This window comes from Triturus cristatus, chromosome 2_2 (genome assembly GCF_964204655.1).
Source record: "Triturus cristatus chromosome 2_2, aTriCri1.1, whole genome shotgun sequence".
NCBI lineage: Eukaryota > Metazoa > Chordata > Amphibia > Caudata > Salamandridae > Triturus > Triturus cristatus.
In genome coordinates, this window is record NC_140582.1 from 285,098,091 (window position 1) to 285,125,761 (window position 27,671).

Genomic DNA, 27,671 nt, shown 5'->3' on the forward strand with positions numbered 1-27,671 from the left:
TTATTAAGCCGTGTACAATTTCTATGACCAGCAAACCACAAATAAAAAAACTGTTGCTGGAAAAATTGGAAACGGTTAGGGCAACCAAAGCATTAACACTAAAATGGTCAGTAGCCGCTCATTGCCTGGTTAAAAACGGGGAGGGCATGGAACCCTATTTATTTCTGATATATAACCAGCAGGACAGGTTTTTAATGTGTCGTTTTAGGCTCAATTTGTTACCTAATATTCTTTCTTATCCATCTGGTTTTACTGTAACTATTGAGCAGAAGGGTGCCTGCGGCTGCGACAACAAGTCTCCGCAGGATACCCTTCATTTTGTATTATTGTGTCCATGTTATCGTACCCCTCGGCGCATGTTTTTGGTTGATATTTTAAGAGAAGGAAAATTTCGTCATGCTAAATCCGCATTACTATTCCTCCAAAGAGCAAATGACATGCGCACTTTATGTTCAGTAACAAGCTTTTTAAAAATAGCAGTAAGATTAAGGAACACTAGAGATTAAGACATTGTGTATATAACATTATTTCTAGAAATGTAAAATTATGTGTGTTGTTTTAATATGAAATGGAGTTTTTATGATGATTTTTAACCATCGAAATAAAGATTAACTGAACTGAACTGAAATGGAAATCTGAGGATGGCTGGATGAGTGGATGATGGAAACAATGGCAGAGTAAATGGGGATCTGAGAGGATGGATGGATGGATGAATGAATGGGCATCAGGGACACCCCCGCTTTACCAGCTATAGTGGGGGTGAGGTTCCTTATGGGCCTTTTATTTGCAACGTGGCAGATGAAAGCTTATTATTGTCACTAAAAGAAAGAAAGATAGGCTGATACAAAAGGGAAAGAAGATTGAGCGAGTGAATGCATGAGTATGTGAAAGGATGAATGAGTGAAAGGGTGGGTAGATGAAAGGATGGATAGGTGAGTGGCTGAAATGATGGGTAGATATGTGGTGGAAAGCATGCATGGATGAAAGGATAGAAAGATGACCATGTGAAAGAAAGATGGATGGATGAGTGGGTGGGTGAAAGGATGAGTGGGTAAAAGAATGGCTGGGTGGGTGGGTGAAAGGTTGGATGGATGAGTGGGTGAAATGAGGGGTGGATGAAAGTATGGATGGGTGGGTGAAAGGATGGATGGACGAGTGTGTGAAATGATGGGTTAGATGAGTGGGTGAAAGGATGGCTAGGTGAGATGATGTAATTGCAACAATATCTCAGCAGGAATTATTGAATTATTTGCAATCGTATGTACAAGACATTACAAACACACAGAGAGAAAAAGAGGCTGCAAATACTTTGATTAATGCGCCCATAGGCGTCATATATTTAGAGAAGATTAACGAAAGAGTCAACAAATTATAACAGCACTGTTTGTTCTAAATACCAAAACAACCCTAAGAAAAAAAGTGTACAATGTGCTCGTGACATAAGTGTGACGGCGCAAGTGACAACGTGAAGAAAACCATAGCAAGGGGCGCAATACGGTATATACAGAGTATGTACAAATCCACGCACACCGGTGATTTATGTTTTACCGAAGATCCACAAGGACACCCAGAACCCCCCTGGCAGACCCATTGTCTCCGGTTGTGGCTCCATCCTGGAGCCCCTGGGTAAATATATAGATGCCATCATTAAGGAATTTGTTCCTCTCACAGACACCTATATACGAGACAGCATGGACCTGATCAGAACTATTGAAGACAGACCCTTTGATCCAGAAACCGAACTGATGGCGGGTCTCGACATCGAATCCCTGTACACGAATATCCCACACGATGAGGGTCTTCTAGCTATCCATGAACTATTGGAAAACAGACCAAGACCCACCCGGATTCCCACAGAATTCATCATGAGTCTCCTACGTATTGCCTTAGAGAACAACTATTTTTTGTATTGGGATGATTTCTACCTTCAGATCAAAGGTGTTTCAATGGGAGCTTGTTTTGCCCCAAACTTTGCCATCTTGTTTGTTCACAAACTTGAAACATGTCTCATACTCAGTTCAAACAATCCATTCAGACCTCAAATTTCCTTATGGCGACGTTATATAGATGATGTCCTTCTATTTTGGAATGGTGATGCCGACACTCTAACATCTTTTGTGGAATGGCTGAACAACTCCCAACCACACTTGAAGTTCACTTTTGAATACAAAAACAATGACCTTCCTTTCCTAGATCTTAACATACATGCGGAAGAAGGAGTAATTGGAACATCGCTCTATCGCAAACCGACAGAAAGAAACACACTATTACATTATTCGAGCTACCATCCACGTGGACTCAAAGATGGCTTACCCTATGGCCAATTCCTCCGCATCCGGAGAAATTGTAGCTGGCACAAGGACTATTTCAGGGAATCCGATGTCTTACTTAAAAAACTTATAGACAGAGGTTATCCTCGCAGATTGACCTCACGCGCTCGTAAAAGAGCGTGGTACTGCCATCGGGACATTCTTCTCACACCACAGCCCAAAAAGACAAACTCCCGCATTCCCTTTGTTTCTAAATTCAGCCCCAGCAGCAACCAAGTTAAAAAGATTATTTCAAAAAATTGGACAATTCTGAGAACCAATAAATCTTTCCGAGAGCCACCTCTTTTCTCATTCAAACGAGGCAACAATCTATCTAACCATTTGGTTCATGCCATCACCTGGCCCATCAAACCTGCTCGCTCTAATACCATCACCACCACATGGGGACTACCGCCCTTACTAGGTCACTACAAATGCCAGTCATGCAGTGTTTGCGATCTCACCATCAACACAAAGGAGTTCAAATTTGATAATCAAACACACTCCTTAAACAAGCTGACCAACTGTCGGTCACAAAATGTGATATACGCCATTGAATGCCCGTGTCATCTTCTCTACATCGGACAGACAACTCAAATGGTTAAGCAAAGGATTATCCAGCATAAAAGCAGGATACACTGCAAGGTCATCACAGCCCCTTTGGTATCACACTATCTGGAGAAAAACCATGATGTACTTGACATTAAGTGGCAGGTTATTGACCAACCGCGGCTTCCACCGAGAGGTGGCAATCTACAACAACTCTTGAACAAATGCGAATGTAAATGGATTACACGTTGTAATTCTGTGAACCAAGGGTTGAACACTATCGATGAGTGGAACAGCACGATTTATCTTCCACCATGATCATCCAGTGGCTCCACCCCTCAGCAAACCGCCCCCCCCCACCTCCTTCCTGTATATCCGAATTGGTCATGCTTAACATTCCCTGACCAGAAACCTTAACATGATGATCTTCTTTTATTTTGACATAAAGCAGACCCTCTCCAAATGTATGGTATTCATTGTTTTACATATGTGATTTTTATTGGTTCACCGCCGATACACAACATTGACCAGGCACCTCAACAAGAAGACTACTATCCTTCCCTGTTTTCCTTTCCCCTGATTCCATGTGAAGCACGTCCCCTTTGATATGTATGTATCACTCCTTAAATTCAGTTTCGTACCTACATTGTGTACAATGACCATGACTATTACAACGATCGATGCACTATAATTGATTGTGCCTCCAAACCCCCCATAGACACAATCTCTCACTGTCTCTACTTGACCAGTCCTCGCTCGTCAGCTTAATACAATTCACACTCTGACCGATTCCCTCGGCAGCCACGGAACTCTTCTCTTTCCCTTGAATACACGATCCCCAGGCGTCCTTGGTTACCAGCCCGGGTCACCAGCTCAGGACCCTATCACCTTCTCCTGCTACTCCCCTTTCCTCCCGCATTGGCTGCAATCCCCGCGTCCGTAGTTACCGTCCCACCCTCTTCTTCACTGTCCAATCTGTGCCCGTTACCATGACGCTGATATTTCCCTTATGTAGAAGGGATCTCGGCTTCTCTTCACAGGCTTCGGTTGAGCTCCGCACACGTCCGTGGCGGCTTGATGTACCTTCGGAAATTTGGACCACGACTCCCCTGACCTGCTAACCTGTAAGTCCACACCCCCCTCCCTCCCCCGACTCCCTTTTTCGTATCCTGCTGATCATTCGGTACTCGATTAGAGTCCCAACCAGGGTATTCCACTCTTCAGCTTCTTCTCTCCTTATTGGCCCACACATGTTATGTAACTTATAAATTACCTTTGTAGTAAGTAGACAGCAATGTACAACAGCTGCAAACCAGATGCTAGATTTATAAACTTATCATCCAACAGTGCAAGAAGTGCAGTTGCTGGGCTGCATCCCATGAAAGGGAGAGAGCAATACTGCTTCATATTTCCAAGGCAAGGATGCCTGCGCTATCATGAGAATAGTTTTTGTGCAGGAGGGGGAAGCCCGGCCTGAACAAAACCTATCCTTGGAGACTTTTTCCTCTTTGTATGTGTGCTGAGTATTCAGAACACATGAAAAGAGGAAATAAGGAGAAATAAAGATATTTCTCATTGCTACGCCAGCCTCAGTCAGGTGCACCAATTTGGTGCAAACCCATGTTTAGAATTCTTTGCAAATATGATTTTGTGCCAAAATCCAATGGTGGATGCACAGGAACGTCCATGCACCACCCATGGAATGCCTCCCTGACACATAGTACAGCAAGGTAGAGCAATGCACTGCCTTGTGTTACTTTCTTTTTATTCTTATTTACAAAGCAACGCAAATTGACATTTACATTCATTTGTAAATACCAAGGGGCTTATTTACAAGCCCCTTGCGCTGCCGGCACATCACTTTTTCAAATATTAAAAGGGACGTACCAGTGGCAGAAGGGGCTTGTAAATAAGCCTTCAAATTGGCAAAACCCAATTAAATCTTTGTAAATCTGGGCCCAGGTATTCATTGTACCAACCTAGATTTGCATTAAAGCAACGAGTATGCAGCTTTTTCACCTGTAAAGGTGTGAGGTTAATTAATGCCCTTTTGAATGCTTTGCACAGGCGCATTGTTTACTAGTGAGTCTTCTCCGCCTCCGTACTTACACTCAAGCGCTGCCAGGACCATACCTGACAGTAGGCACCAGCTGCGAACTGATTCTTACCATTGACAATGCTGTATCACCCAGAAGTAAGCGCCACAATGCACTGTAATTCAACACTTCATATTAGTAGTTATGTGTTTCCTCCAAAACACACAACCAGATGCTATTTTCGTTTTCAAAGCACATATTTTGCAACAAAAATAACACAGTACATGGTGTGCGACCTTTACTTCACAGGTGCTGCATAGAGAAACATCACATCACTTTCAGTACATCAGAGTCTTTATATCCAAGGTAAGTATTTAAATACCTCTTGGTGCCTGGTCTGAATCCATGTTGCCAGGGTAGCATTCTCGTTTGTATAGCACTTGACAGATGTTTCCCCATCATTTTTGCAAATAAATTGGCATCAACATTGAGCATGGATATTGGTTAATATAATTATCACTCTGCAGCAGATAGCTTATTTTTAATTAGAGATGCCTGATTCCTGTTATGTTCTGTTGCACATGAATATGCCTCGTTATCCCGCAGTCTTTTTCCCCGCAGGGAATTACAACACGGTCGTTACAACAACCGCGTTGTGATTCCGCATACCATAGCAATGACTTGCGGAGGGGGGGGTGCTGGATGTTGGAATAGTCTAATTTACTATTCCAACTTCAGTCTGCACGGACATTAGGGAAGGTGTTGGATTTTAAATCCAACACCTTCTCCCCCCTCCGCAAGTCGTTGTTCCGACTTGCGGAGTAATGGTATGCGGAATTAAAACACGGTCGTTGTAACGACCGCGTTGTAATTCCCTGTGGGGAAAAAGATTTTTGGTAAATGTTGTTTACTGTTGCACATATCAGTCCTTCTCATCAACTAATGTTCAGAATACTGGCGCTACTGCGAGGTCAAAATGGTTTGCCACACCAACGATGGTAGAACGAGGAGAAATGTGTTTATTTTTCCTTGTTACTTCTTCTTTGTGCGATGAATTCTGCATCACAAATGGAAAGATGATATTGCATCTTTGGATTGTGTTTCCTGCACAAAAACAATCCTGCCCGCAACACAGGTGTCCTGGCACCATAGTGCAAGGCTGCCTGCATTGGCGCTAGGCAGCCTCAAGTGCTTCAGCGCAGGTAAAAAACTATTTTTTTAATATCTTACTAGATATGGCACTGTTGCGCTCTCTCACAATCACGCAATGCAGCTTACCAACATTGCTGTGAACGTTTAGTAAATATGTCCCAGAATCTCAAAGTTAAATATGCAAATAAAAGGACTAAAAAATATGAATAGTGTCACAATATGTACTGGGGATCTTCCTACTGTCATACCCAAGTCACTTGACTTAACTTGCTGATGCTCAACTACAGGCCATTATTACCAATTTCTCTAAATGCATCCCAGCATCATGTTAGCCCCAGTAATCAAGGTATGAGGAGGCTTTAGAAAATAATTCTGTGATGAAATGGTGGGTGTGGTCGCTGCCATCCAATCCTTTGTTTATTCCACTGAGGTGCAGACTGGGGCAACACTGTATATTTTCAATGTTCTCCAGCTTGAGATGCAGTTCATTAATTTGTTCAGCTAGCATCAATAATACAGATGTATTGATGGTTTCTACTGTTTCAGTTTAGTCAATAGAGCTTCATTCAGATTGTCACGTGTTAGGTGCTGGCAAGTGGAGATCTATTGCTCTTAATGAAGTTGCAGGTTCAAATAGCTGTGAAACAGTGGTAAAATTCTCCCCAGTCACTTACTGATGGAGATGGATGAATTTGTGGAAGGCCAACAACTTTTTTTTTTATAAATGTTTTTATTAAGAACAAGATTGGACAATCCAGACAGCGTACATTCATGAGCAAACACAGTGCTCTATTAATACTTTGTGAGCGGCAGACCTGGAAACACAAGATCAAGAATTACATTGCAATCTCAGTTCACCGCCAGCCGGTCTTTTAAATCCTCGTTTCTCCCAGCTGGTGGAGGATCACACAGTCTCCCCCTATATTCATTCCATTTGTCCCAGATCTGTGTCCACTTAGATATGTATATGGCCTTTTCAGTCACCATACACCAGTCCATATCCTTCCACCAATCATCTAAAGTTGGTGGGTCTCGCGCCTTCCATTTCCTAGCTATATTTCTTCTTGCAATCCTCAGCCCCAGAGTCACCCATATTCGTTCATTAGAAGTCAAATCTGTCGGGCTCCAGATGTTCAGGAGATTTAATTTGATGTTACAGTCAATTCTTTGCCCCATTATTTTTTCTATACACCCCACTATCGCTGACCAATACCTTTGAATATTCATACACTCCCATAGGGTATGGATAAAAGTACCCTCCTGAGAGACAGCCTTTACAATGAAACTGTTACAACGCATGCCTTTCATCCCATGTTGTTGCAATGCAAAAGGTGGGCAGAAGTGGGTAGAAGGTGTTGGATTTAACTTCAACACCTTCCCTACTGTTGCACGCACTTGGAGTTTGAATAGAAAATTAATCTATTCCAACTTCCAACGTCCCCTGACAGAAAGTCGGAGTAAACGTTTGCGTTGCAACAGCATGCAATGTAATAGTATGTGTTGTAACGTCACCTATTCCTCCTGACCACATTTCTGGACACACCCTGCCTCCGTGTCATATTCCATTCTAATCATTGTTGGTCCAGTGAGGTTATTCTATGAAGTATCTTCAGTTGCACTAGCCGAAACCTCAAGGAAATGGCCACCTCCCTGGGAGAGGCCAGTGCATCAAGTCACTCTTCGTCGTCAAGCCCTGCAACGTCATAATCCCATTTTTCTCGAAGCAGGAGTAGAGGATCCATCGTGTTATTGATTAATTTTTTAGATATTAGCGATATGGATTTCTCTGGGTGGTCTCTGTCTAAGACCCTATCTTCAAGCGGGGAGAATTCTGGCGGTGTGTCCCTGTTTTGCTAGTAAAGCTTGCCGAATCTGCAGGTACCTGTAGTATTCAGAGTCAGCCAGCTCATAGTCTGTCTGCAGTTGGTAAAAGGGAATTACGGCACCCTCATTCCATAGGTCTCCTACCCTTGAAATACCAACCAAGTCCCAACAGTCAAATCCCCGGGTGCGTCCTAACTTGCCTAATTGATCTGAGTGCCAGATTGGTGTGGCCTGCATGATCTTGCTCTCCCATCCTAAGCTCTTCGTAGCAGCCTTCCATACTTGGACTGCGTGTCCCGTGGGCCCAGTCAGCTTCATCTTGGCTGGGTTTGAATACAGTGCGCCTGTGAAGCTATTGATGGAGCAGGTAAAACAAAATGTTGTATACCTCCTCTAAATTGTATGTAATTAATTACGTAATCATTCTAAAATTAATTTAAATAACATGTTTGCAGTGAAACTTTAATAATCAACTTTTGCACCTTGATAAACATGAGATACACGTGGGACTAAATTGCAAATTGCATGGCAGAATAATTAATTAATTAATTATGGTACGCAGACTAACCTTAGATTGTGGTGAAATAGTAGAATTGCATGATTTGTGTTGCTTTGTGATTGTCTGTGCTTTAAATGCATTAAATGGTAAGTATTATTGCTTTAAATGTTGCCACAGCTAGGAAAATACTAAAATATATTGGTATTAGTGTGGGTTTAAACATTAGCATCTTCATTTCCATATTCTAATTACTTTTATGTCTATTTTTGCTTAAGTTGGCATTCGTGCCTACTAGGCCGCATTACCTAAGATGACGTCCTCATCAGAAAAGGCCACCATGTGAGAGCAATGATTTATGCGCATGCTGAACGGCTCTGGAGATCACCAAGTGGCTTAAACTTTTGACACCGCGTTCCCTACCAAGGACAGAAATCGAAATTGACAGCCAGCCAAATACATGACACGGTGGGAACAGTGGAAAAGACAATACAGAACCTGGGGCATATCATCAAGACAATTATCGCCACTTTATCTGCCATTTTCAGCCGAAAAGCGGCGATAATTGTATCGTACTATTAGCAAGGTCACGCTATCGCGTGAATCCTTGCCTCAGCGCCCTTTCCCTTAAGGCCCAGCTTTGCATCTCTAATGAGATGCAGAAGTGGGCATTCCTCCCCAAAATAACAGGAGAAATGTCGCTAACCGACATTTCTCCTATTTACAAGCTGCACGCTAAAGAGCATAGCGATAAGAAAAGTAGCCATAACCTTGGTTATCGCTACTTTCCTTACGCCTGCTTTCAGGTTGACTTAGCCATTATATCCAATGGAAGGTGGATATAATGGCTAATTCCACCCTGCCCTATCAGCAAGGTATCGCCTGTTTTTTGTGCGATTATCGCTGGTTTTCCAGCGATGATCGCACATTTTGTAGCTATTGTTGGTATTTTTATCACTTTTGAGATAAGCGTCGCTGATAGCGCTATCACAGCGATAGCAGGCGATAATTAACCTAGCGCTAAGTGCGCTTAGCGATAATTATTGCCCCCTCTTGATGACATGCCCGACATCTTTTCCTTTTCCTTGAAGTGCTACATTCATGGCTTTCGCCTGGGAGCTAGAATAAAATTTGACCAGTTACGCTTTCTCATGCCAAGTCATCACGAAGAACCGTTTTGCACAAATAAACTTTCAATAACCTACAGATAACCCCAATCTGTCCAATCAGAACATTTCCTCTGTCTCCAAATGTTGCATGTTACTATGAAGTAAGAGGGGAAAAGTGTATAAAATGCCCTCATCCGCCATTGGGGTGGACAATAGCTTTTGATCGCTCAGGGTGTCAGATTGCGTTGATCTGTTGGCAATTTATTGGGTTGCCTTGGGTTTATTTGGCGTTCTGGAAGGAAACTTACAGTCATCCTATATTTTGTCTGACATTTTGATTCCTTGCTGTGGGTCAGACAGCCTGTCCTGGGAGTTGTACCAGAGAATGCAGATAACTCTCTTTTGATCAGAAGATGTCTTCAGTTGAAAATTGGTAACTAATTGACTACGTTTTTCTAAATTTATGTTTATTTAGTAAATGCTTGATTTTCTCTTTAAATTAAACTAAAATTACATTATGAGCTGTAGTGAAGAAGTGTAACAAAAAGAAATGTATTATTAGATAAATCAAATTGAAATAATAAGAAATGAGTTTTGTGGTTCTTTAATTAATTATAGAAAATACCAAATGTTTCCGAGGCTTTAATTGTGATTTAGCAGGTTCTAATTCACCATTGTCGTGAGTTCTCTCTGAATACGTACAGGCATTGTTAAGTTAGCATAACCACGTTAGATGTTAGAAAGCCATCTTTTTGCTTTTGCACACGGCACTGCGTTTACATGTTATTTCTTAAAACAAACTGCTGACTCGAGACTTGCTTCACACAAGAGCAATCTGTTGTTACCATCCCAAGCTCTGCGCAGCGACCTTGGTCTGTACATGGTGTGACAAACAGTCTGGGTTATTACACAATGCATGTTTTTCACTCTAGGTTGATCGGCCCACTATTTAGCCATAACACACGCGCAGCTGCAAATGCCTGAAAATTAGTGCTTTTAGTATCACAGACATCATGTTTATTATTCAGACCGAAGACGAGCCTTCCTGCGAGAAGACTCCTGATGCTCCTGTGATGTGATTTCACTAAGCTGATCTTTGAGGTATGGGGTCCCCTATTCAAGCCTAAGAGACCTTCTATTAGCATAATAATAATATTAGCTTCTTAGTAAAGGGAAGGTGGTAGTATCCACTGTCATTATAATATGATCACCCCTTTTATATTCTATGGTATTGTAACTATGTTGCTGGTTTTGATATTAATCATTTGTCTGCTTGTATTAGCCAAAGTACTGCATCTTAGGACACGTGGTCTATAAAAATAAACCCCTTTTATTTACAACGTGTCTCTGTTGATTATTGTTGTGGACTGATGTGAGAATAATATACGAACAGGTATTTCCGATTCCCACCATTCCTGAGTATGTACTGAGTCGCTTGTTCTGGGTTGTCTATTCATTGGGACCGCCGAGCTAAATCTCGGATAACGAATGGGACACTTATGCTAGCCGGATACTGGGTTCTGGGTTCTGAGGTGAGTTTCTGGTACACCACAATTCACTGAGGTCCTGGGGTTCTTCGCATAGTTCTGTGTATCAGCAGAATCCCTGCAACATGGCGCACCTAACGTTTGGTCTATGAGTTGAAACGCCTTAGTAGTGCTTACATTTAGTCCACAGCACCCTCATTCTTGTTTCCGGATAACAAGTCTGACGGATTTAAACCTACCTAGTTCTATTGATATAGGTTCTTTCAAGCTTGATCATTAAAAAGGTTATTGAACCCTTGTGCTACTAAATACTTGAAGTATAGCTTGTCCTTATGGCAGTAGACATTGCGGCGCACAGCCGTGCAGCTCTGAAACGTCATTTGACGCAGTATGGGGTGCCGGACACGGGCATGGACGTCATCTTTGTGGTGGGAGCCGATGCGGCTCACCCGTTTGAGTTGTTCTATTCCTGGGTGACGATTCCGGCAGTCAGTGGGGATGACGATACCTTTCATTCTTACACTGCTACTGCCGTGCCTGCTAACTATGCGCCGTATAGGACACAGGAGATACCAATATCTGCTTGGCAACATCAGATTTGGTTTAATGGCGCCCTCCCCCATGTGGTTATACCGCCGAGAATGGGCCCTTTATCAATTGCAGGGGCCACTTGGCCGGTACTAGCCGGATTTACGCCTCATCCCCGTTACCTCACGGTGACGGTGGCTGAATTGCGTGTACTACACACTGCCCTTATATCAGTATATAGGGCGTTGGTGCAGTATGTGTCGCGCACTGTACAGGCGGGGGCGCCTGTTAGTGCGGGACAACCTAGTGATCGTCACGCGGTGGTCATTAGTCCTGTTATGGTCAATTCTGTTGTGGGCAAGCGCCCCCTCACAAGGGATGATTATCCTTTTTGGCTTGCTGAAAAATTTGACCAAATAGAGGCGGTTTATCCGCATACAACTCCTGTGGAAAAACACAGGATCCTCACCATTAGTTTGCCTAAAGACTTAGTTCCCCATATAGATGATTGTGTATCCTGGGGTAAGGTTTTTGCTGCGACGTACGCGCAGTGCTTCGGCACTCCGTCTATGTTACAGCTGCCCTCCATAATTAAACAGGTTCAAGAGGACCATGGAGCGGAGTCTGCGATAGAATTGGGGATGCGGCTCCTCGGAGATTTTGGCCTGGTGGCTACCATGATAATGGGAAACCTTAAGGGTGATGCGTTGCACTTTCAGGATCGTAATGAACTGAAGAAAGTTGCTGAAGAGGACAAGCCGCAGGAATTTGCAAAAATAATTTCAGAAGCATATCGCGATTTGGGTCGTAGCTCTTTAGGAGTTAAGCCTGTGATCAAAAATCCCGATTCTAAGCAGCAGGGTAAGGCAGAAACTTTTGGTAAGGATGGTCGGCCAATTTTTCCAAAACAACCTTGGCGGACTAAACAACAGGGAAAGCAGCAGCAGAAACAGGGCTCTCGGCCTGCCTCTCCCGTTCAGTCAAGTAGTGAACGCACTTATGATCTGCGAGATCGTGCTACTATTAAGTCTCCTGATAGATTTCAGGTTTCTGAACCGCGCTCTCCTCGTTCTTCACAGGAAACATCGGCTACACAGTCTGGTGGCGGAGGCGGTGGCAAAGGTCGGGGTGCTCCACAACAGCGTGACCAACCCCGACAGACTGAGGGTAAAGGCAAGCAGGACGAGTTTGCTCGACAAAGACCCCCGTTTCAGAAGAAGAAAGTGGCGGCTCTGACGGCAAAATATGCCTCAGATAGTGCGGACACAGCTTCAGAACCGGACATGGGCGCTGACGCTACTGGACAGCGCGGCAGAAATTACCATAGTCCGTCAAGCTCTGCGTCCATTTCTGGCGGCGACAGCAACTGATGTATTGGTTACTGTTGAAACAGCTGACACCAGAGTGGCTCCCCCTGATAGACTTTATGAAATAGTCTTATTAATAGAGGGTGACATACAACGTACTATAAAAGGGATTTTTTGGGATAATCTGACCACCACCTATGATATCCTCCTAGCGGAGGCAGATTGGCCCCCGGCCTTCATTTTGGAAGCTCCTAGAGGGGAGGAGAAAATCCTCCCGTCCTTTGCGCACACGGTGCCTAAGGACCAAGCTGAAATGTACGCTGGTGAGTGGGCGCTGGCGCTTGCGCCAGCGGTATATCGTACTCAAGTGGGTTGGGACCGGTTGTCCCCCTGCCATGAGATTCCATTGCGGTCTATGCCCCAGCCTCAGCCCCAATATCCCATGCGTCGTGAAGCTAGACCTCACGTCGCGGCGATCCTTGACCAATTGGAATATCAGGGTGTAATTGAAACATGTGTGTCCCCTATGAATAACCCTTTATTCACTGTGACGAAGCCTGACGGCTCGTACCGTTTAGTTTTGGATTACCGGCACCTAAACTCCCATTGCCGGACCTGCGCGGTACAAAATACACATAGCTCGGCTCTAGTCGACAGTCTCGTGCGTAAACGGTTTAAAACGACACTTGACATTTCCAATGGCTTTTTTAGCCATAACCTGTCCACACTGAGTAGCCAGTGGACAGCGTTTACTTCGGGCGGAAAACAAAAACAGTTTACGCGATTAGCCATGGGCTACAAAAATAGCCCTGGCGTCTTTTCCGCTCGCGTGGTTTCTCTCTTAGAAAGAATAGACCCCGAGGCATACTCCTATGTTGACGATATCTACCTAACGGATGACGAGCTGCTGCCGCATCTGTCTCGAGTCGACAATATTGTAGTGAGTTTTGCTGACTATGGCTACAAATTCAATTTTGCGAAGTCTCACATCGCGGAATATACAGTGTTGTTTTTGGGCTACGAGCTCAATAATGAAGGTAAGGGGTTAGCTCCCCACTTTCTGGAGAAGTGCGCATGCTTGAGTGCACCAACGACACTAAAGAAATTACAATCTCTGCTGGGTTTTCTGAATTTCGGCCGTACGTACATTCCTGATTATGCCCAGCGTATCAAGCCGCTTTACGCCTTGGTACAACCCACATTTTCGAAGTCTAGCTGGCAGCTGGAACATTCTAAAATTTTACAGTCTTTACAGGCTGACCTTCTTGCTTCACAATATTTGCTGACACGTGATAACCGCACCAACCTGGTAATAAGAATAGTGCCAGGCGCCGTGGGTTTCACGTATTTGACGTTTAATGAGGGCGATACAGTCCCCATTGCGTACAAATCCCACTTGTACACCTCTGCTGAATTACATTTTTCCGCGGTCGAAAAAGTTCTGACTGCTGTACAGATGGCGATCCTTAAAGAACGCGCACTGTCACATGGGAAACAGATTCTGGTTGTAACACCCTATCCCGCCTTGGAAGCGGTGACAAAGGCAAGTGTACCAAATTCTAAAGCTTTGCATCCTCGGTGGATACAATGGGCCACGACACTGACGTCGCCAGACGTCACCTACATCTTTGATGCCTCATTACAGACTCAAGAGTTCTTGCAGTATGAATTCGTTCATCCGGCTCCTCTGTCTTTGCGCCCGCTCGAAGAATACCATTGTGTCATATACACTGACGGGTCTGCGCAGCCCGCAATTGGATCAAAGCACGCCTACTCAGCGGCTTGCGCAATTGTCGTAGGTGCTTTCGTAAATGGTGAATTCCAATCTGATGCAGTGCATACGCAGTCATTGGGCGATTGTACCGCGCAATTGGCGGAGCTTCGGGCTCTAGTGCTTGCACTGGAGTTTGCTGATCCCCGAGTCACTACTCTAATTGTGAGTGATTCTTTCTACTGTGTCCAGTCCTATAATGACAATTTACACTTCTGGTCTCAGAATGATTATCGAGACACGAAAGGTGGCACAATTAAGCATAAAACGCTTTGGGTTCGAGTGGCAGACTTTAAAGAACGTCTCCCACTCGTGAATGTAATTCACACTCTTGGTCACCAACGACTTGGTGTCCATGCTGTCGGCAACAGCTTGGCTGACGAGGCAGCAAAAACAGCAGTGGCTACATACTTAGTGGCAGCAGTAACCAGATCAAAGAGTAAGATTGATGATGACATCTTGGCAGCTATTGCTGCTACAGAAAAGGGAGGCGTTTACCCGAAGGGTTTTCCTTCTCGTTACATTTACCGTTTAAGTCCTGATAATGTCCCATTAGTGAGGATTAACGACGTTGGTGACAGAATTATTCCCAACGCGGACTGCAGACCCGCACTGATTCTGGCTGCTCATGAGGGGTTGGCGTCAGCCCACGCCGGAGTGTCAGCCACAATATCTCTGCTACAACAACGTTACTGGTGGTTTGGTTTATATAAACAAGCGCGCGCTTATGTTCTTGATTGTGACATTTGCCAACAGATTAAACCTTCTACTGTTGCGCGCCCATCACAAACACAGTTGTACATATCCAATAAACCATTTGGTTGTGTTTATTTGGATCACTGCGGTCCTTTTTCTTCTGATGCTGCGTACAAGTACATCTTGGTTGCAGTGGATTCGTGCACACGTTTTCTGTGGGTATGGCCACAAAGGAGTGCTGACTCGCGGACTGTCATCAGAGATTTGCGTGTCTTTGTGGGAACTTTTGCGTGTGGTACCTTCCATTCTGATCAGGGCCCTGCGTTCGCCTCTAAGGCTTACAAGGAGGCTATGAGAAATTTGGGGGTCCTAGTCAAATTTTCGTCCCCCTACCGACCTGAGGGTAATAGTGTGGTGGAGCGAATGAACCGTGACTTAAAGCAATCATTGACAGCCCGTGTTTTAGGCACAGGCCGGAACTGGCTAGCCCATTTGTATAACGTTCAACGTGCACTTAATAATCTCCCTAGAAGGTCTCTGGGTGGGCGGACCCCGTACATGATGCTCTTCGGAATCAGAATGTTTGTACCGGACCTTGATGGTCTAGACATGGCGGCGTCGACCGCACCCTTTGACGTAGATGATCACTGTGCTGTTTTACAGACTCTACAAGAAGCCAGAGACACTCTATCGAAGGAACACTTGCCCTCCACATCTGAAGTTGAAGTTCAGGTTCCGGTAGTCGGCTGGCTACCCCGAGTTGGAGATCTGGTCCGTGAGAAGGTGGAGAACAAGAAGGAGTTCGGCCCCTCTTATCGTGCACCAGTTCCAGTGCTTGGAGTGCAGGGAACAAGAACAGTCATTTTACCTCCACTTCCTGGTCGCAAAGAAAACAGGTACATCTCTATTGACAATGTCAAACTTCAGCGAGTGGCCGATACTTCTTAGCATGACTCCAGCAGTTTCATGCCAGACGATGCAAAGAAATTCAATGTTGACTCTTGCTTCTAACACCTTGCCTGATGTTGCCATCGAGATGCAATCGGTTACTGATCCCTTATTGATACCATCGGCTGGTGGTTTGCCCGAAGAGACTGAGTATGCTTATCCTACACGTGGTCCCTCGCCTGTTTTGCAATCTACGGCGCTTGGACAGTCCCGCTTCTCCTTTGACACTAACTCGTTGCCCTTAAGCCCCCCATCGAACATTGCTGTTTTTTTCAGCTGGTTTAAGAGACATTTTTTGATTGCCCCTTGGACATACATTTGGCTGTTGCTTTTCAGTATTTTTTTGTTTATGTCCATTGGATTCGTGATAGTTTTTTTCCGTCTTGTGGATGGCCACTATCTGAGTGAAAGATCGACAATTAGACTTATCAATGGAACTTTGGCCCCCCACTCCTCGTCCCACGTCATGAAGAGGGACCAGACTTTTGTGAATATTACTGCCTGGCCCGTCTTGGATGGAATCGCATGGGATGCTGTTAAATTCCAAATTCATGGGCCTACAGAGGTCATTAATGTACCTAATGTATTTCGTGTTTCTATGGGTGATGTGGTTAGGCAGAACATACGTTCTGATGATTGGGATGTACACGCCATTGAGTCACTGTTTTCTGATTTGAAATATTATGCCGCTTTTGATGCTGAAGATTTATACGAAAATGCGGCTAATTATGCGGAACAGTATTGTTTTCAACATTATGGCAATCATTTCCTGCATAAAGCAAATACATTTAGAAATTTTGTAAATTTTACCCAATGGGAACACTGTCCTACTCCCGAATTCGGAAGTTCACAAACACTAGTTAACAAGTATTCATATTTTACCGATTTCAGTGTTTCCAACCCGGCAGCGTTTTATTTTAAGGTGCTGCCTGAGTCTGCCGCAAAGGTTAGACTGACACACACAAAGTTACTTTATTCCAAGTCCTTTATGGACGAGTTGTCAATCAAAGGTTATGATGTATGGAAGGCTACTATTGATCTAAAGTCGGTTTGGGGTTCCAAGCCGTGGCAGGTACAGGGTACAGAGACTTTACATCGTGCCTGTCTTATACCAAATCATATTTTATTTTTGAATTCATCCATCTTCCAAACCACCTGTTTTGGATTGGCTACTTCTAAACAATTAAAATCACCTTCTGTGCCGGATCTGGGCGCTTATCCCAATTGGGATAACCACACAGATCTGTCCCTTGCTGCTTTGCACTCCTTAGTTTCAAATACATCTTTCAATATTTCGAAAGTTAATGGTGAGGGTTGGTTAATTTGGCAAAGCAGTTCAGATATCTGTCAACGACGTTTTCTGGGACTGAAACCGGGGTATACTCAGGAACGCGTAGACCCTCGGTTTGAGTCGTCACATACTGTAACTACATACTCTGTGGGCAAGTTATGTCAATCTTGGCTGCGACATTCCACTTTGGCGTCTGTCAAAGCTCATTTATCACAATTACATGACAAAATAGATTTGAATGATTTTGTTAAGGGTCCTGTGGGTGGCAGAACCAAGAGGTGGGCGTATGCTATTTACAACGAAGTCTGGAAGTTGTCACAGATTGAGGCGGCTTCCAGATTGAGGGCTATTGACCAAGCCAACATGGAAAAGGTTTTGGCCGTTATAGATAACAGCATTAGCACTCTCTCTTCTAGGATTTATACATTAGATAATATTGTTTCATCAGTAGTTGATATTGTGCATGATGATATGTCTGTGTTATATCATGGTCAAAACCAGTTGCGTTCTGTTATGCAGTTTGCTTGGACATTGCAGACTTTAAAGGCAGGGAGAGTCCCTTGGGACTATCTTAACACTACATCGTTATTCCTTCCCTTTAACCTTACTGACAAGCAGCGATTTATGTCCATGAAGGATGCTACATATTCATTGTTACATATTGAAAAATTAGAACCATTGCCTTTTTCTGTAGCGGAGATCAATTCGGCTACGTGGTTAGTCCACGGATTGATAACTCTACCTTTTGCGCTTTTTAAGTTTACGTCTTGTATGAAACACTATGCTTTGGGTAGATATGAACCGCTGGGCACCGCTTTCATTCATGAGGTTTGGTCCCTCCCCTTTACGTATAGATGTACTAGGGACGGGACTGAGGTTTATTTGAAGGGCGAGGAATGTACCACGTCACCTGACCATTCCTTGGTATGTAGGCACATTCAATTACACGGTGCATGCAATGTACAAGCACCGAATTTAGCATGCATCCTACGGGGTGTCCCAGTGCCTGTGATTACACCTTCTTTCACACTGCTTGCTAACGGTAGTTATTTGATTTTGAATAGTGAAGCTTGCTGTGGGATGTTAGTGGGAATCCCGTATATTGTAACTGTCTCGCAGAAAGTGGTCTGCTGCAATAATGTTCTCTTTCCACCCCCGCATGGGCGGCTGGATGCTACCATCTGGCCTTCGATTCCAACCTTGAAAGCAGAGTTCAACAAGTTGAGCAGAATAAGAGCCCTATTGTCCCAAAAAGAGGTGTCTTTGACTTCATCTCGTGAAACATTCGACCTTCACGTGGCTAATACGCGCACAGAGGTACAGGCGCTTCTGAATACTGACCTCCCCCTGCATTTCGGCTCTTTGATCCAAACTATTTTCAATGCCTCGTCCACGACCGGCCTGGCTCATTTTTTTAAACTTGTGGGCTCGGGTCTCGTGACCTCTTTCCAAACTATTTTTGGTGTGGTTCCGGGCTTTTTTCATTCCCTTTTCTCGAGCATCTTTGGAGGTGTTCCGCTGCTTCTGGCACTAGTGGCGGGCGTGCTGCTTTTCCTTTTCATACTACGGAATGGCTGCTCCTTCTGTGCCGCACGTGCACCTGTCCCGCCTGCATCTTCTTCGTGATAGGATGCTTGACTTTTATGGAACTCTGCCATTGGCGACATTAAGCCTGGCATATGGATTATCTTTCCGGTATTGCTACTTCACCTGCGTGCAGCCTGTGCTTCACTGCCTGGATTGTCCCTTTGAATGGCCTTTGGATTTGTGCTTGACCAGCCTGGTGGCTCCGGTGCCGGATTTCGATCGACTAATGAGGCCCTTAGTGTCTCACGAGTTGACCTGTTCTGGTGTCCGGATAATGGCTTGTGGAGCAGCACATGGGATCCTGGGTAATTGGGACATCTCTACAGCTGCCTACAACTTCTTGGCTATGAGCTATTTGGAGGAACATTCCGGGTGCCCTCCGATCGTGCTGGAAGCTCCACTGATTGAAGAACACGTGTGTTCCTTTTCGTTGATGGATTGGATGGCTGAGACTTTCGCTGGCCCTGCAAATGATTTTTTGTTGGAAGTGGTTGCCACATATGCTGCCTATACATTCATGGATTGACTGAACTATCGTCCTTGGCGCCTGTCGCTCCTGGACGGCACCCTGCAGCGGCATTTACCTTTTTTTTTTTTTTTTTTGCTTTCTCCCTGATGGTTGTTTTGAGGTTTTTTTTTTAATTGATTACATTTTTTTTCCGGACACCACAGTTTCCCCTTTTGCTTTTCAATTTTTTTTTCGTTTCAGACTTTAACTCATTCTGAACCTTTGGATTGGTTACGCCTTGTTCTGCTCTGACGAAACTGAACTCTGCGTTCTCTCTTTTCTTGCCTACTAAATAGTGCTTCGATCAAGGGGGCGTGTCGTGAGTTCTCTCTGAATACGTACAGGCATTGTTAAGTTAGCATAACCACGTTAGATGTTAGAAAGCCATCTTTTTGCTTTTGCACACGGCACTGCGTTTACATGTTATTTCTTAAAACAAACTGCTGACTCGAGACTTGCTTCACACAAGAGCAATCTGTTGTTACCATCCCAAGCTCTGCGCAGCGACCTTGGTCTGTACATGGTGTGACAAACAGTCTGGGTTATTACACAATGCATGTTTTTCACTCTAGGTTGATCGGCCCACTATTTAGCCATAACACACGCGCAGCTGCAAATGCCTGAAAATTAGTGCTTTTAGTATCACAGACATCATGTTTATTATTCAGACCGAAGACGAGCCTTCCTGCGAGAAGACTCCTGATGCTCCTGTGATGTGATTTCACTAAGCTGATCTTTGAGGTATGGGGTCCCCTATTCAAGCCTAAGAGACCTTCTATTAGCATAATAATAATATTAGCTTCTTAGTAAAGGGAAGGTGGTAGTATCCACTGTCATTATAATATGATCACCCCTTTTATATTCTATGGTATTGTAACTATGTTGCTGGTTTTGATATTAATCATTTGTCTGCTTGTATTAGCCAAAGTACTGCATCTTAGGACACGTGGTCTATAAAAATAAACCCCTTTTATTTACAACGTGTCTCTGTTGATTATTGTTGTGGACTGATGTGAGAATAATATACGAACAGGTATTTCCGATTCCCACCATTCCTGAGTATGTACTGAGTCGCTTGTTCTGGGTTGTCTATTCATTGGGACCGCCGAGCTAAATCTCGGATAACGAATGGGACACTTATGCTAGCCGGATACTGGGTTCTGGGTTCTGAGGTGAGTTTCTGGTACACCACAATTCACTGAGGTCCTGGGGTTCTTCGCATAGTTCTGTGTATCAGCAGAATCCCTGCAACACCATCAACCAGTCCAACTAATTGGTCCATCGTCAAAGTGGTGGAGTGCCTTGATGTTAAGGTCAGGATTCTGAAGATGTATATGCAGAAGGTGTATATAATGTAAATACAATTTAATCCTGATAGGTAATAAGGTACCCACATGTCCAGTGCCTTATTCTCCTGAGTACAGATTCAAGTGAGTTTGGTTGAATGATGAGTGTGTTGATGTTATGGGCCCCACCAATGAATGAGTGTATGAATGAGCTGTTGTGAATAAGACTCTGTGACATAAGGAGAATATGCAAATCTTGTCCTCTGCGCTGCATCAGATTTCTTGGTAGCAGATTGATGGTTATTATTGTATTGGTTTGGTGATTATCGATTTATGTTTAACACTTCATGTTGAGTATTGTTTACGTTAAGTGTAGTCAGAAATTTGAAGCTTCTGGGAAGTAGGAAGCTGGTTGCCCTGTATGCAGGCAGGGGGAAATGTGTGGCAAGTGAAGTCGCACAATGCCTTGTCTTATTTCAAAGTGGTAATATTGTCGTCTGTTATCTTTAGGGACATTTTCCCTGTGAGAGTGGTGAATGGATAGTGAAGGTCACCTGTGAAATGTCAGCCTTAAGAACAGGAGTCAATTGTGAGCTCTGAATACGCTTATCCCTGGGAAAGTAACAGGTCTCCCCTAAGCTTGTAAGAAGGGTAAGGTGGAGGGAAGTGCTACTTTATCGGCGTAACTGAAAATTCTGTGGTAGGGTAGAGGTAAGCGCTGCCTACTGGAAAGACAGAATTCTTGTGTAAATGAACAAAGCTATCTCTTTGGTTTAGCGAAACAGGCAATAGAGATGTTTTACGTTGTTACTAACAGGTTTTGATTAAAGAAAACGTGAGAAAAAATTTGCCGAAATGTTTTTTAAAAGAAGGGTCAGCAAGAGCAGGAGTAGCGAGAAAGGCTGACGTCAGAAAGTTCGCGCTGGGATTGGTCAGCTGTAGAAAGAGGAAGCTTTCACTGATTGGTGCGTTAGTGTAAGACGTGCTGGGAGTGGAGATATTCAGGAGTGACGTAAATGTCCAGGATTGGTGCGTTAGTGTGAGTCGCGCGATGCTTGCGAAGCTTAAGTTGATTAAGAACTTTTGAAAAAATAAAAATGATGTACTACGATCCACCGGAGAAGGAGAAAAAATCATGATTTGGGAAAATCAAAAGCCTATTTAAAACGGATAAGCCAATTGTAACTAGGGAAGGACAGATACTTCCTCCACCGAAAACGCCTGCATCTTTTATGGTAGCGAAATATGGTTATCTAAATGTATCTGGTCGGAGAATTGGGCAAAGTATACCAAAGATGATGGAGTGTTAGCGTTTCCGGAAAATGGTTCATTTAGTTTGGCAGTACTATGAAATTTTAGAGAGAGAATGATGGGATTAGAACCGAAACCCAGACCTACCCAATTCGAGGCTTTGACTGAATGGGAAGAAGAGATGTATGAAAGGGAAAAGCATCGGAGTGGGAGAAGGTATAATTATATATTTGGTAGACATTGTGGTCAAGAAAGTCATGATGACAGAATGAGAAGATGGCAAAATGCAAGCATGGCAGATGGTATGTTTCTTTTGAGAAATGCTGGAGAGATGAGTGGCACAAAAAAGAGAAATAACACAGGGTCAGAAAGCTATAAAAATGGAGTGAGTGAATCGGAGGATGAAGTGCTGGAGGACATGGCCTATAAAAAAAAAACCTCCATATCAACAGGATTCTGCGTTGATGACACCAAGTGCACCACCTCAGGAGACTGTAACGAATAAAAATTATGAACAAATGCAGAATAATTTTGGGAAAAATAATCCATTTAAAGATGGGGAGATGTCATAGACAGTAAGAATTGAAAACGAAAAGTCTGCAGAATTAGCTAGAGCTACACTGGAATTAACTGAAAAGATTAGAGAATTAACAAAGAATATGGAAGCAGTGACTGTGCCTGTAGGACCAGTGAAACCTGTTTTTGATAAACAAAAGGATAGTGAGCATTGTTTAACAGTCCCATATAATGGCAATATGCAAAAGGAAAAAGAAAGGAGTAGTTCAGGAGAAAATCAGTGGAAGGTTACTGCAGACATATCAGGACTAAGTACTCCTAAAAAAGTAACCGTAAATGAAAGTCCAGCAAGTAAAACACCTATGGCAACAGAATCGGCAACTGAAACCCCAGAGGGAATATCAGATAAAATGAGAATAGCGAAAACACCTATAGGACCAACATCCGAAGAATGAAGTGATTGGTTAAGGAGTTTACAGAAAAAAGATACAGAACCACAACCTTTAGATGTGGCAAAATTAAAGGTAGCTTTAGAAGAATTAATTGTAGGAACAATTCCAACTTAAAAATTAAAAGCATATCAAGATGAGGAACTAATGTTTTTATGTAATAGCATAACTTGGAGAGCAAGGAATTTGCATGAAAAGTTAGAAGTGACAGCGAGTGAAATGCGAATCGATTTTGAGAAAATAAGGTAATTACAGAAGCCATATAAGGTAGATTTTTCTGAAAAAGATTTTGAAAATTTGAATACTGCAGGGAGATTGACCCAAATTAAAGAACTGATTGCACTGTTAAGAAAATGGGGTGATGTGGATCGGTGGAAAAGTAGATGGTTTAGAAGGAGAGAGGAAACTACACATAAGGCCTCTCTAGCTTTCCCAATGAGAGAAAAAGAGCCAGCAGTAAAATAATTCCCTATGAGAGAAATTCCTGGAGGAGGATATGTACATGTTCCATGGACTAGACAGGATATTTTGTCATTTACAAACGATTTCCCGAGGTTGAGAGAAAAACCAGTTGAATGGTACAGACAAGTAAATAGATTTGTTAAGCTTTCAAAAGTGTTGTGGATAGATTTGAATGGTCTTTTTGATATAATTGTGCCTGCAGATTTATGGGCAGAATGTAAGATTACAATAGCTTGGCCAACGCAAGAGTATTCTAGGGATCCTAAGACAGGAGCCCCAGATCCAGAAGTAATGAAAAAATATGATCAGGTTATTACTTTCCTGAAAAATAAAGTACCTCCGAAAGAAACTGATTGGGTAAAAATCGATAGAACTCATCAAGAGGCTAAAGAATCAGTGCATGCATATTACAAAAAGGTTGCTGTTGGCTTTTAAACAATATAGTAGAGACGAGAAATTGAGTGAAAAGGATTTGAGTCATTTTGTGTACAGATTTGTTTATGGGTTAAGACCTGAAGTGAGTGAAATGATTAAACAACATACAGTAGATTGGCAAAACAAAAAGATAGACGAGATGTTCCGACATGCAAAATATTTTAGTGATGGAATTGAAGCCAAACAGCGTAAGTTGAAAGAAAAGGCGATTTGGGCACAGGCCAAAGTAGCTGAACAACAAGAAGCCCAGTTAATTGAACAGGCCAATGGAATAGGGCAAGCAAGACCAAAACCCAATATTGGAAAAGGAAAAGGACAGATCAGCATAGATGAAGCTAAAAAGAAATGGCCATATCATAATTGCGGGAAATTAGGGCATTGGAAATCCGAGTGTAAATTGCCACTGAAAACTAATGGTGATAATTCGTTATTAAATCCACAGGTGCAGAATGAGGTGAGTTGCCAACCGCCACGACAGCAGCAAGTTGCTTCCCAACAGTGTCAGGTGCCAAAGCCACCTTTTCCGCAGAACGTAAATCCTCAAAGATACAGTAATGAGACAGGAGTCTACAACGAAGAACGGGTAACAAAGCAACCGCGCGCTGGTGCCATTTCGCAGTATTGGCTGCAACGCGATGAGAGTGAGTCAGAAGAGAAATATTGACAGTGCCTAGGAGAGGAAGAGGAGTGCATACTTGGCGCAACTCTAGAGGGAGACCAGTCAGGACCCTTTGTGGATGGAAAAGTGAATTAAGTAAACATTACTTTCCTAGTGGATACTGGTGCTACTCGTTCAACTGTTAGATCAGCTGACGTGAAAAATCTTCCTCTCACGGGTGAAACAATCCAAGTAGTTGGAGTTTCAAACAAACAGGTAAAAGCTTATCTTACTGATCCTGTAAAGGTTAGAATAGGGAAATTCACTGACATGCATCGTTTTGTAGTCTGCGACACTAGTCCTGTAAATCTATTGGGGAGGGATTTACTGTGCAAGATGAATTGCACCATCTTTTGTACACCTGACTGTATAGCCTTTGAAACCCCAGATGAAGATGTACTGTATAGAATGACAATGGAAAACTTAGAGTCTGAAATTACCGAAGCATTTGTTGTATTTGATCCAGAAGAATTACCTCAAGAGTTAAAAAAGACAGTGAAAACAGATGGGATTTCACAGGAGAAGTTGTTGGATTAATGAAAAGAGTAGATTCTGTGAAAATCACTGTAAAGGAAGGAGTAAATTACCCGAATATTCCACAGTATAAGCTAACACCAGAAATAATTGCAGGAGTAACACCTGTAATGAACAGAATGATTGAACAAGGAATTCTGAGAGAAATAATGAGCAGTCCATGTAACTCTCCGATCATGGGTTTGAAAAAGCCAAATGGGACATTTAGGACAGTACAGGATTTGAGAAAGGTGAATAAAATTGTTGTTCCTTGCTGTCCCATTGTGCCAACCCCCTCAGTAATTTTATATCAGGTTCCTCATGATGCAGAATGGTACACAGTCATTGACTTGTGTCATGCTTTCTTTTCTATTCCGTTGCACCCTGATAGCCAACAAATTTTTGCGTTCCGGTTCGGTGAGCGTATTTTGGCATGGTGCCATATCCCTCAAGGGTATACAGAGAGTCCTTCTATATTTAATCAGGTTCTAAAGAAGTCACTGGAAGATTTAAAAATGCCAGAAAGTTCAGTGCTTGTTCAGTATATCGATGACCTATGGTGGTTGACACAGTTGTGCTGTTAAATCATTTGGCCGATGGAGGACTTAAAGTATTCCCATCAAATTTGCAGTTTTGTCAGAAAGAGAAACAATACTTAGGTCATAAGATTGAAAAAGGCCTGAGAAAAGTAACAATGGACAGAATTAAAATAATTAAAGGAGTGAGAGCCCCAATGACATAAAGAGAAGTCAGAATGTTTTGTGGAATGGTGGGATATTGTTGACAGTGGATCAGCAATTTCTCGCTGATTGCAAAACCACTAGTACGTTTGACAAAGAGTGATTTGAAAGATCCCCTTGAGCTGAATAAAGAAGAGATTAAATCTTTTAAACAATTGAGAGACAGCTTGTGTGAAGCACCGGCTCTTGGAATGCCTGACTATGAAAAACAATTTGAACTTTATTGCAGCGAGAGAGATGGATGTGCTCTTTCCGTATTAGTGCAGAGACATGGAAGATTGAGATGACCGATTGCTTATTTTTCAGCTATATTAGATCCAGTAGCTGTAGCATTGCCCGGATGTTTGAAAGCCGTGGCTGCCACCTGTAAGAGCTTGGAACAAAGTGAAGGAATTGTATTGGGATACCCTGTGAGAGTGTATGCTCCCCATGATGTGGCAATCCTTTTCACAAGAAGTAAAACACAGTTCATGACGCATAGTCGTCTAACCAAATATGAAAAGGTAATTCTGGGTGCTACAAATATGAGTCTTGTAAGATGCACTAATGTGAACCCATCAACGTTGCTGCCTGATGCTGTGAGTGCAGAGGTGAAAGATGAAGTTGATCATGATTGTTTGGAAGTGCTTGATTTTTGCAGCAAACCGTGTCCGGACATAAAAGATGTGCCCTTGAGAGAGAGTGATTATGTGATGTTTGTGGATGGGTAATGCCTAAGAACTGGAGAAGGGATTTTGAGTGCTGCATATGCTGTGTGCACCATATCGACTGTTTTGGAAGCATCCTGTTTGAAAGGAGTACGATCTGCTCAGGTTGCTGAACTGTTTTCACTGATTAGAGCATGTAAGTTGGGAAAGAATTTGCGAATCACTGTGGTTACTGACAGTCAGTATGGGTTTTGAGTGGTGCATGACTTTGGGCAGATTTGGTCCCAAAGAGGTTTCTTGACGTCGAGTGAAACTCCAATCAGAGATGCAGAAATAGTTGGAAAATTACTTGAGGCGATACAGCTGCCTAAACAGATTGCTGTTATTAAATGTAGTGCACACAGAAAGGGAACTGACTATGTGTCAGCAGGAAATGAATTTGCGAATGATCTAGCGCAATATTGTGCACAAAATCAAACTTTGTAAAATCGTAACAGGGAGAAGGAAATGAATTTATGTCCCTTGCTTTTTACTAACACTGTAAATACATAGGATGAAGTTAGACAGTTGCAGGAAGAGGCAGGGGAAGAGGAGAAGAAACAGTGGATAAAATCAGGATGTACACCAAGAGAAGCAGACAAAGTTTGGGTTTACAGAGATGGAAGACCAGTAATGCCTGATAGCATGATCTCTACCATGGCACAGATGTACCATGGGCAAGCTCACATAGGCAGGGATGCCATGATTAGACTTTTTAAGCAAACTTGGTATAATGCAAAGTTTCGACTTATAGCTGAGAGCCTTTGTCAAAGATGTCTCATATGCCAACAATTCAATCCAGGAAGGAAAACTGTAGTGAGCTTGGGAGCCATAGGACGGGAGGGAGGTCCTTTCACTCGAATGCAGCTTGATTTAATTGAAATGCCCACATGTAACAGACTAAGATATGTACTGGTGATTGTCTGTCTGTTTTCACGTTGGGTTGAGGCTTACCCGACCAGAAGGAATGATGGAGTTACTGTAGCAAAACTCCTACTGAGAGAGTTCATTCCTAGGTTTGGTTTCCCAGTAACGATTGAAACGGATAGAGGTACACATTTCCAGAATGAGGTTATA

The 27,671-nt window shown here is 43.2% G+C and overlaps 1 protein-coding gene across 1 annotated transcript in view; it reads right to left on the bottom strand.

The window, feature by feature from the left end:
* The window catches only part of LOC146862148 (uncharacterized), a 750,218-nt gene that overhangs the window by 330,282 nt on the left and 392,265 nt on the right, over window positions 1-27,671 (bottom strand). The gene's annotated exons all lie outside the window — the stretch shown is intronic.